Below are 12,763 nucleotides of genomic sequence, written 5' to 3' on the forward strand. Positions count from 1 at the left end.
GATTATATCTGTTATGTTATTGTTTATATATGATTGTTACGAGAACCTGGACTCGCCCTTGGAGGTACAAATAAAGTATTTGAAAAAAAAGAACAGACAACAGAAAGATCCACATATAGTGTAATATTGCTTTAATAAATTTAAAACAACAACAGCCCAACTGCACACTTACATTTGGTTGAAACGCATATTTTACTCTCCTCCTATACACACACCTCTGCAACCACTTCCAACATAACCATTTGCGTCAACCAGTGGATGTCATAAGTGTGAAGCCCCAACCAACACTGGACCTCTATGCTGGAGGTCCAGAGGGAAATGTTGCTTTCCTATGATCACTCCACTTTACAGTATATATACTTTCTCCTCTATTTGCAATCTACCACACTTATTCTACCATATGTCTCTAGTGGACCTCAGCAAAAGCACACCCTATTTTCTATGCCTCTCCCTACTGCCATCTTGTGGATGACTGGTTAACTGCAATGAATACTACATTAAAAACACTAGTACAATAGTGATATGTATTTTTAAAAAAATCCCTGAGTGAGGTTTATATTATATCTACCTAAAACTTATGGGCATAAAACCATTCAGGCTGTAGCAATCAGATAGATAGAAATCAGGACGGAAACAAAAACAAAAACACATATCCTGGAGGGATTAGAACTGGCAATGAGTCACAACTATTACCGCTTTGTAAACTAATGACGTTTCATGGGAGATACTCTTCATGAGTTGGTGGGAAGAGTGGATGATATATAATAATGAACTAATGAACGGCCGCAGATGAAGTTTTATAAAAGATTTATAGATGATGTCATAATGACATGGCAAGAATCAGGAGATGCATTGAGACAGTTAATAGAATGATTAAATATTAACCCGTATGATATCTTACTTTTGAAGGAAGTTCAGTAGTGAAAGAGTATGTGCTGGATTCACGTAGTTCCGCGCATTTTTAAGGCGGCGTAGCGTATCGTATTTACGCTACGCCGCCTTAAGTCAGAGAGGCAAGTGCTGTATTCACAAAGCACTTGCCTCCTAACTTACGACGGCGTAGCGTAAATGGAGCCGGCGTAAGCGCGCCTAATTCAAATGAGGATGAGGGGGCGTGTTTTATGTAAATGATTGGTGACCCGACGTGATTGACGTTTTTTATGAACGGCGCATGCACCGTCTGTGTACATATCCCAGTGTGCATTGCTCCAAAGTACGCCGCAAGGACGTATTGGTTACGACGTGAACGTAAATTACGTCCAGCGCCATTCACGGACGACTTTCGCAAACGATGTAAAATTTACAAATTTTGACGCTTGAACAACGGCCATAATTAACATTGGCTATGCCACCTAGGGGGCAGCTTTATCTTTACGCGGCGTATCTCTTACGGAAACGGCGTATCTTTACTGCGACGGGCAAGCGTACGTTCGTGAATAGGCGTATCTAGTCATTTACATATTCTATGCCGAAATCAACGGAAGCGACACCTAGCGGCCAGCGGAACAATTACGCCCTAAGATACGACGGCGCAGGCCATCGTATCTTAGCTAGGTTTAAGTGTATCTCAGTTTGAGCATACACTTAAACTTACGACGGGCTTAGATTCCGAGTTACGTTGGCGTATCTACTGATACGCCGGCGTAACACTTTGTGAATCCAGCCCTATGTTTTTTAGATCTGGTAATTTTTAAGTTCCAGGGTAGACTGTGTACTTAAACGGTCAGAAAAGGCATAGCCGTCCAGCAGGAATTGCACATCAGACACGCGCATTCATGGCGCATCATCGTGCACGCACACAACATTGGCGCCAAAGGGGCTATTTAAAGTAAGTGCACCAAAGGTTCCTTGTTGTTTGGTCTGCAGCTTCTGTGTGTCTGAACCCTGTTACCTGTGCTAACTTCTGATCTTGAACCCAGCTTGCTCTCACTAACCTTGTCTGCGCTTCATACCCTGATTTTGGCTTGTTTTGGACTTCTCTTCTGCTTACTGCTCTGCCTGATCCACCTGGACGCTACCGACTTGGCCTGCCTGACTCTGCATCTGCTTCTCTGCCTGCTGCAGTTCTGCTCTGCAAATCGCACCAGTTCCTGTCTCTTCTGCAATCCAGCCTGCCACTGCTCTGGTCCACCCAGCCCTGTCGGTCTGCCTGTTGCATCACCAGCCACGAACATCAGGCCATACCAAATACTGGACTGATCCTAGGCACTCCTGCCTCACCGTGCTTCTGAGGCTACTGTCTCAACCTCAGGGTCCCACAAGCCGGTGCGGCAAGAGAGGCTCTCCTCTACACGTGAGGCTCACAATACAGGTACGTGACAGAAACACGTGGTTGTAAACCTCAGACATGAAATATGAACAAAGCATATCCCTCTATAACATCTGTTTGTTTTATTTAAGAGCACTTAGTGTAATTTATTTTGGCTACTTCGTTCATCTTCTGTCAGTATGAATGGTATCATGAAGGGGGGGTGTTCCTTTCCTCCAATTAGCTCAAAGAGCTCTCCTCATTTAGCTCTGCAGAGTATTACTTCAGCACCCCCCCCCCCCTCATTTTTCTGTAGAGAAGAGAAGACAAAAGGCAAATAGGTACAACATATGTGGGAGGATTTGTTTCATCTCTGTGTATCACCTAAGGCCAGTCACTTCACTGGGTATATGGAAGGATTTACATCAACTTTAAGGACAATGACAGAAATGTATACATACTGACATCAAGTTGTCACCATCTTAGGTGAATATGAAATATTACCAAGGGGCAGAAGATACAGTTAAAGAGGAATTGTGTGTTTTATGGAAGTTTTTGCAATCAATTATTTTAACGGAAATACTGCACCATGAAGCCCCTTCTTCTTCTCTTTACCTGGTAAATGAATCTGAGTTCGGAAGACATATTGGAGGATCGGGTAATGCTTTCTTGAAAATATTGCATACAACAGCAGACCGCTGTATCTGGAGGAATACTGGTTCAGGAGGTGTACTAGGAGGAATATCTATGGCTGAGAGAGTATAACATCGGAGATGTCTTGGAAGGAATACCTATAGTCAGACTGACATATTTCTGAGCCCACTTGATCTCTATTACTGGAGATTCACCTTATCCAGTAAGCGGCCCCCCTTATCAGTCAACATTGAATAAGAAGTCTCAAATCACAACGTAAATGCTTGATATCACCAGTTTTATTTTTGAAACACTATATGGACTTGAATGTTAACACAGTTTGATTGTATCATTGCGCATAGGGTTGCACAATTGTAATCTCTTTTTAACAAAGAGGAATTGTGACCTTGATGAGGATTATGAGTAACAAAGTGAGATTTTGGTAAAATGCTTTGAAAAGATAGGCTATAAAAAGAAAAAATTGGAAAAGACTACGGAAGTAGTGGGTAAAATGGGTTGGAAACAACTATCATACAAACAGTAAGGTCTGAGAATCAAGGGTTGCTTTTATAACAGATTTTAACTATCAGTACAAACAAATAGAGAAGATAATAAGATGGCATTGCTCAATACCTTTTAGAGACAAAATATTTCTTAAAATATTACCACAAAAGCCACACTTTATATATAAAAGACCACCCAGCCCTTTGCTACCTCATGCCATGTGCATGTCATCTCCCAAATTTCACTAGTGCCCTAGAATGCCTAAAGTATTTAGAATTATTTTTAATCATATGTTCTTAGACTCACACAAAAATTAATGATTGTGTTTTAAAGAATTTTAAAATAATAATATTCAGCTACCTGCAAAATAATTTTGACAGCCTTTTGAAAACAACAGTGTGACAACATACAAGAAGACATCGGGGAACTAACTCTACAAGTCCTTCTGAATTTCAGAGAGGGTTATCTTATTATTTTATTAGCATATATAGGCCTGATTTAAGAAAATCTTTTTTTTCACAGTTGTGTAGTGATGGTGTTATTATTTACAGTAATAAACAGCCAGTTTAAGACTGATGAAACAATATTGAACAAAACCTGGGAATTCTCTTTTATCGCTGATAAGTGGTTTATTTTTATGAACAGAAAAGAGAGCAACTCATTCGCTGCTTGTGCTACAGCACACAGCACTGGCTGAATTTGATCAAGTGCAAGGCTCTTGGCTCTCTTGTTGCAACTGATAGAAGATATGTTTAACAAGTTTTAGTCTGCCACTAATTGGACATAATGCATCAAGAAAAGGTTACACATGCCAGGATAAAAAAATGGGTCATGCCAAGCATTACAATCACATTATTCCACCTAATTCATCACAATGGGAAATAGTTAGACATAGTTACAGCTTAAAATTTTCCCATTTAATACGTTTCTTCACTTAGGTTAAAAGCCAGTCACACACAGGAAATTTTTTTTTTTTTTATATTTAATCAGATAAATAAAACATTTTTACATTAAAAACAGTATTCTCCTTTTAAGTTGGTAGATGGAGCTTTGGGTTTTATTTTTTACAGGTTCCCTGTTTCTTCTTACCGCCTGCTAAAACATGCGAGTTGAGCTTAAGCTGAAATTTTATATACAATATAATGAGGTACTCAGGCATAGCAGTGGCTGATCCTCTTCACTCCTCCCTTAGAACAGCTCCGTATGAAATATTTAATATGGGACAGCCTACCCAAGAGGAGATATTTTATGATTAGTCTCTTAATCTGGCCATACATTAATCATTTTTTTTCCGGTTCAATCATCTCAATTTTCCAATCCATACATTTGAGGTGGATGCAGGAATCAATTCTGATGTGCTATTGTGTTCTGAGGGTGAGGGGACTTCCCATCTGCCAGAATACACTGATCAGTGCTACTGGCTAGAGCCAGTGGCACTGATCATTCAGAAAGAATCCAACAGGCTGATTATATAGAAGATGATTGGTAGATTGACTTCTGTACAAACATGGATCGAAGTTCAGTGGCTTCAGCAAGGACTTTTCATCCTTGCAAGGCTTCCCTTAGAGGCAGGGCTGGACTGGGACAAAAATTTGGCCCTGGACTTCATCCAGACTGGCCCACTTTGATAGGTCTCTCCTATGGCGGCCAGACAACTCCCGCCCCCCCCCCCAACCACCTAAGCCCCCTCTCCCCCTTCACTAGCCACTAGCCATCCTACTTTATTAGAGTAAAACGGCTGGTACTGGTACTATTATGCCGCGTACACACAATCGGTCAATCCGATGAGAACAGTCTGATAGACCGATTTTCATCAGACCAAAACGATCGTGTGGGCCCCATTGGTTATTTAATCCATCTTTTAAAAAAATTGAAACTTGTTTTAAAATTAACCGATGGATACCTAACCAATAGAAAAAAAACGATCGTTTGTAGGCACGTCCATCCGTTAAAAATCCACACATGCTCAGAATCAAGTCGACGCATGCTTGAAAGCATTGAACTTCGTTTTTTTCAGCACGTCGTTGTGTTTTACGTCACCGCGTTCTGACACGATCGTTTTTTTAACTGATGGTGTGTAGGCACGACTGACCATCAGTCAGCTTCATCGGATAACTGATGGAAAAATCCATCATACCGTTCTCATCGGATTGACCGATCGTGTGTACAGGGCATTATAGGCAGTACCAGTGGGGAAGCTAGACATTATTTCACCCGGGCAAAGAATCTGTTCGGTGCCCCCTATGGGACAAGATTAGGCAGAAGTGAGAAACTCCCAGGCCATAGCTGTTGAGTCAGCTGTCTGTCCCCTCCCTCGTGCTCCTTCTGGTCCCCCCCATGCTCCTCTGCCACCCCCCCTGCTCCTCTTGTCCTCCCCCTGCTTCTCTGCCCACCCCCCCCAGGTGAGCACTGTGGGGAGAGAGAGGAGGTGAGCGTTGCAGGGAGGGAAAAACAGAGGAGCGTTGGGGGGGGCGGCCCGCTGTCACTGAAGCCAGCCCACTAAGCCATCGGCCCACCGGGAAACTCCCTGTAGTCCCAATGGCCAGTCCATCCCTGCTTAGAGGTAACATCCTAGAGCCTGCCCCTAACACTGTGACACGGTGACACTGTTCACTGTGACACTGTGACACTGTTCACTCTCTTAGGTGCTCAAACTATCCTCCATAAACATTGCAACATTCTTTGATCTTGTCCCCAACACTGTGATACACAAACTCTATTTTCAATGTTTCTTTATTGTTTTTGAAGAAAGGCATTACATGTCATCTTTAAAACAGTAGCATTCATAACAGATGTCACCACCAGAACAATTTTACACAATCAAAGAAATTGAATGCAGTGTAAGTATAACAACAAACTGGGTGAAGTAAACAAGGTGAGAGCATAGATCTGAAACATAAGGTTCCAGTGGTAAGGAAGAGGGATGGGAGGGGGGGGAATAAGGGAAGGGAGGGTGGCACCAGCTTGAGCAGAAAAAGGGAACAAGAGCAAAATGTCATTATTTGACAGAACATTTTGGATGTTGCAACCATTGGGACCACATAGTCAGAAATTTCTCAGAACGTAAATTCTTCCTAGCTACTATTCTCTCCATTTCGCATTGAAAGTTTAGATCAGCAATGGTGTTAGAAATGGAAGGGACAGTAGCAGATTTCCAAAGTCTAGTAATATTCAATTTGGCAGCATGGAGTAAGTGAATGACCACACATCTGGCCGTTTGAGGGATCTTATCTATACCAATATGTAGTAGGGCCAGAGCTGGGGACGGGGACCAGGGCGTCCCAACGATTGAGGAAATCAGCCTGATACACAAACTCTAGTTAGCATCAATTTCCATTAACTTTTTCAATTTATCTACTGTGTGGGGCTGTCTAAAAAAAAGACTCTTCTATCACTACACCCCAAAAAAGGAGCCCATAGGTTTCTGGGTCAAGTAAAGGTGGTGACCAGTGAATGCTGTGAACACAGCGTCTCCCCGCAGGGATGTAGTCCCAAGGGAGGGGGCGAGCACACTGACTAACCCCCAGCAAGAACAGCTCAGATGAGGCAAGCTTACTGAGGAGGAACAGGAAGTAAGAAATTCAGACAAAGAAAAAAAATATTTAGACCCCTTTCACACTGAAGAGTTTTTACAGTGTTTTAGCGTTAAAAATAGCGCTATTAAAACGCTCAAGAAATGCTCTCCAGGCATCTCAATGGACCCTTTCACACTGAGTCCTGCAAGCAGCATCTTTGGAGCAGCTTTTGGGCGCTGAAAAAAAACGCTCCAAAAACGCCCCTCTCCATTGAAATGAATTGAAAGCGCTGTAAAAACACCTTGCCCTTTCACACCGAGGCACTGCAAAAATGCCCTAAAACGTTAGGGTCTTAGCGATGCTTTACCAGCGTTTTTCGGGCGCTGGCAGTGTGAAAGGGCTCTGAAAGCACTCAGGCTTTCACATTGGGATTGCAGATGAGGCTTTGCTCAAATAATGCTCGAAAAACGCCCCAGTGTGTAAGGGGCCTTAGAAGGGAAATGGAAGGAAAAGGCAAGTGAACCAGCAATGCACTAGCTTTACCACTTCCGTACTGGGCACTTAAACCCCCCTCCTGCCCAGAGGACTTTTTGCGATTCGGCACTGCGTCGCTTTAACTGACAATTGCGCGGTCGTGCGACGTGGCTCCCAAACAAAATTGACGTCCTTTTTTTCCCACAAATAGAGCTTTCTTTTGGTGGTATTTGATCACCTCTGCGGTTTTTATTTTTTGTGCTATAAACAAAAATAGAGCAAATATTTAAAAAAATATATATATATTTTTTACTTGTTGCTATAATAAATAGCTCAATTTTTTTTTAATTTTTTTTTTATCCTCAGTCTAGGCCGATACGTATTCTACATATTTTTAGTAAAAAAAAAAAAAATCGCAATAAGCGACTGGTTTGCGCAAAAGTTATAGCGCCTACAAAATAAGGGACAGAATTATTATTTTTTATTATTTTTTTTTACTAGTAATGGCGGCGATATGCGATTTTTATTGCGACTGCGACATTATGGCGGACACATCGGACACTTTTGACACATTTTTGGCACCATTCACATTTATACTGCGATCAGTGCTATAAATATGCACTAATTACTGTATAAATGTGACTGGCAGGGAAGGGGTTAACACTAGGGGGTGAGGAAGGGGTTAAATGTATTCCCTATATAGTGTTCTAACTGTGGGGGAAGGGGGGTGACTGGGGGAGGTGACCGATCTGTGTCTCTATGTACAAGAGACACAGATCGGTCTCCTCTCTCCCCTGACAGCACCGCTGTCTGCGAGAGCCGGGAATGAGAGATGATCTCATATGTAAACATATGAGATCATCTCTCATTGGCCGCACAGATCGCCTAGGAAACGATTGGCCGTTCGCGGCGATCTGTGACTGGCTGTGTCCAAGGGACACGGCCAGCACAGCAGTTCCCCGCTGCGCGCTCGGGAGCGCGCGCGGGGAACGCGGAAAGGGGCGGACGTGAAAACACGGCGCCCCAGAGAAGTAGAACCACCCTGTGGCCGTATATAGTCGTACGGCCGCCGGGAAGTGGTTAAAGGAACCTATTTAGAAAATAAAAAACAAACCTTTACAACCCCTTTAAAAGGGAGGGGGGCTTTTATAATGTACTACACAGTATATACAGTGTATATATATATATATATATCTATATATATATATATATATATATATATATATATATATATATATATATATATATATATATATGTAGATATATACAGTATATATATACTACTGTGCAAGGTGTGAAGAAATTATGTAAAGTAAGGATACCTTCAAAAACATATAATTTAACTGTTTATTTTTATCAATTTATAAAATGCAAAGTGAGTAAGCACAAGAGCAATCTGTGTGACTACCTTTTGTTCACCAAAGGGCTAGAGAGAATAACAATAATGAGTGTCTGCTGACAACAGTGAAGCATGGTGGAGGTTTCTAGCAAGTTTGGAGCTGCATTTCTGCAAATGGAGTTTGAGATTTGGTCAGGGTCAATGGTGTCCTCAGTACTGAGAAATACAGGCATGTGATTGGCCCCAAGTTGATTCTGCAGCAGGACAACGACCCCAAACATACAGATAATGTCATTAGGAACTTCAGTGTAAAGAACAAGGAGTCCTGGAAGATGGTTTAACCTTTAAAGAGCCTTGATCTCAACAACATCAAGTCTGTCTGAGATTATATGAAGAGACAAAAGGATTTGAGGCAACCTACATACACAAAAGATCTGTGGTTAGTTCTCCAACATGTTTGGAACAACCTACCTACAGAGTTTCTTTAAAAACTGTGTGAAAGTGTGCCTAGAAGAATTGATGCTGTTTTGAAAGCAAAGGCAGTAATGCCAAACTCATGAAAATTATTGACGGACACATTTTTTACTGGCACCTCAAAAAAGTACATGACATGACCATTTTCAGTGCAAAACAGTGCAAATATCAATATTTAAGCAACACGAATGCTGCAGACTATGATGTAAGGAAGTCTCTGGTCACCAAAGCCCCATCCCTAACACAAGTATTCACAGAGCTCACCTTAACATCAGACTCCACAGAGTTCCCCTTTACATTAGAGTCTACAGGGTTTCCCTTTACATTAGAGTCTGCAGAGTTCCCCCGTGCACTGTAAAGGGGAATTGTGCAGACTCTGATGTAAGGGGGAATTCTGGGAACAGACCACTTAGTACAGATACACTAAGGTAAGGGAGAGTTATGGTCCTCTGGGTGGCTCCTCTCATCACCACCTCTGTCCTCTTCTCCAAGTTCTCCTCCAGAGTCCATGACCAGTCCTCCAGTGAGTGGCACTGTCCCGGTGGTCCTTACCCCCCATTCCATCACTCACCTCTGTACCCCTATTCCATAACTCATTTCTGCACCCCCCATTCCACCACTCATCTCTGTACTCCCCATTCTGCAACTCATCTTTGCACCTCTTCCCCATTCCACCACTCACCTCTGTACCTACCTTCTCCTATTCCAACACTCACCTCTGAAGGCATTTTCCTGTCAATGGGGGGGGGGGTCTCTCGACTCCTCCTCCTCTATGGACTTTCTCTACCCTTCCTACTCTTTGTCTGCCCCCCATTTCACCGCAACAAAGAGTACAGGAGAGAAAATTATTAAAATACCTCCCAATACCCAACCCGTCCTTATACAGTACAGCAGATATATTCCATCATCTCCAACCTCTGTATTCTACCATCATCTTCATTCTCTGTATTTTACCTTCATCCCTATCCTCTATGTGTATTCCACCATCATCTCCATCCCCTGTATTCCATCATCATCTCCATCCCCTGTATTCCACCATCATCTCCATCCCCTGTATTCCATCATCATCTCCGATCTCTGTGTGTATTCTGCCATCATCTCCATCTTCTGTGTGTATTCTACCATTACATCTCCACTCCATTCTCTGTATTCTCTTGCTCTTGACTCTCCTGTCCTCCGCCTCTGATTACTTGACACCTTTCTCATTCATAAAAGGCTCCACACGGCGTCATGACCCTATTTTTTTACATATGCCCAGTGTCTGTAACAGACATTTACGGACAGTTTGTAAATCAGCTTAAATTTATAAACTGACTGTAAATTTACAGAAGGTTGGCAACCCTGAACAAAGAAAAGGGTGATCAGACCAAATATTGATTTGATTTTGATTTCTCTTCATTCAGGAAGAAGTTAATGAAGCATATTCTGTGCTAAATTACCTTTACTGGAAGTCAAGGGAGACATCAGGGGTCTAATAGAACCTGTCATTACACTATGCTATTACATAGGGACCTATTGCCCCCCCTATGTGACAGCAATAAAGTAAAGTGAAAAACAAAAAGGTAAAGAAAAAAAATGAATAAAAAAGCACAAAAGCCCTTCCCCCACAGACACACACATAAACGAATGTGGCTGGTGCACCTATCTGCAAAAATGACAACTGCATTACACGTTACATATCTCGAGGGCAATAATTCTGGGGCCATTATTCATGGTTAACACTAAAGCTATAATCTGTAAAGGCTTTTAAAATGTCCCCATATCACATGCACAAACAATTTGATGTCTATTTACTTGTCACAGCCTTATCGTTTATATTTTACAAAAATGCTGGGTAATATATTGTTTTTTTGTACACTAAAAACAAAATATATTGGCCCAGATTCAGATACAAATGTGTATCTTTATGCCGGCGTAGCGTATCTCCTATACGCTACGCCGCCGTAACTTTGTGAGCCGTGTATGGTATTCAGAAAGATTCTGCGCCAGAAGTTACGGCAGGGTAGCGTATAAGGGCCGGCGTAAGCCCGCCTAATTCAAATGTTGAAGATGTGGGCGTGTTTTATTAAAATTATGTGTGACCCGACATAATTGACGTTTCTAACAAACGGCGCATGCGCCGTCCGTGAATGTATCCCAGTGCGCATGCTCAAAATTATGCCGCAATAGTCAATGCTTTCGACGTGAACGTAAATTACGCACAGCCCTATTCGCGAACGACTTACGCAAACGACGTAATCGACGGAAAATTTGGGGCTGGCCCGACGTCCATACTTAACATTGCGTACGCCTCATATAGCAGGTGTAACTTTACGCCGGAAAAATGCTTATGTAAACGACATAAAAAAAATGCACCGGGCGCACGTACGTTTCTGAATCGGCGTATCTAGGTCATTTGCATATTCTACACGGAAATCTAAGGAAGCGCCCCTAGCGGCCAGTGTAAAATTGCACACAATTATACGCCGGCGTATGCTAGTTACGTCGGCGGAGGAAGCCTATTTTTTAAGCGTATCTGCCTTTGAGAATCGGTGTAAGGATACGACAGCGCAGTTTTTAAATTACGGCAGCGTATCTGCTTATATTCGGGTCGGCTTATACTCGAGTATATACGGTAATAATAATTACATAAATGAATAAATGCTGACCATTGTAAGTTCCCCTGCCCGTATGAAATGGTTTGCTACAACCCTATTACTGCCATTTTTGCTAGACAGTTGTATCTGTTAAAGGAGGTTGAAAAATAATAGACTTACTTGCCAGAGTACTGGGTGAAAACAAAGGAATAAAAAGACTAAAAAAGAACACTAGTGCAGCCATCACATTCAGGAACTGTTAGGCTGCAATATACTACATTTTTGTTTCGGATTTAAAAACACTTTAACTAAAACTTTTACTTTAAATTTATGAGCAGTAGACTAGAAGACACCTTTTCCTTTCAGCATCAAACACCATTGTTTTCTAAGAAGTGTGCCTTTTTCTGGAAGCTCTCTTAAAATATCTCTTCAACATAGATGTGTATGTTGGTATTAACATGCCACGCCCTCAAACCACACAATTACAATTCTTATGGTGCAAGGTTAATGGCACTTTATTTTTTTGCCTAAAATAAACATTGCAGTGCAGATATTACATAGTTATATAGTCGGGTTGAAAAAAAAAAGACAACCGTCCACCTAGTTCAACCAACAAAAAAAAAAAATACATAAATAAACAAGATAGAAGGCAAAAAACAAAGCAGAAAAAACTAACATCTATCTAATCTAAAGATAGCAGGAAAAAAATATATTCCATCCTGATCCCCCAGAGGGCAGATATTCCCTGGATCAACAATCCCCAGGGTGCTTACCTATAAATGGTGTAAATTTGTGTATTTAGGAATGCATTCTAGTGAATATTGAAACTACTCAAGATCAATCCCGTGAACCGCTCATTAAACACAGGGATTTACAATCAATTATGATTGTGCTACTAGCAAACTTTAACTCTAATGTTTTCAACATATTATTCTAAATGCAAATCGATCTTACATTGTACTGCAAAACCACCATGTGTAATAAGTAAAGTGTAAAAAAG

Source organism: Rana temporaria, chromosome 4, assembly GCF_905171775.1.
Source record: "Rana temporaria chromosome 4, aRanTem1.1, whole genome shotgun sequence".
NCBI lineage: Eukaryota > Metazoa > Chordata > Amphibia > Anura > Ranidae > Rana > Rana temporaria.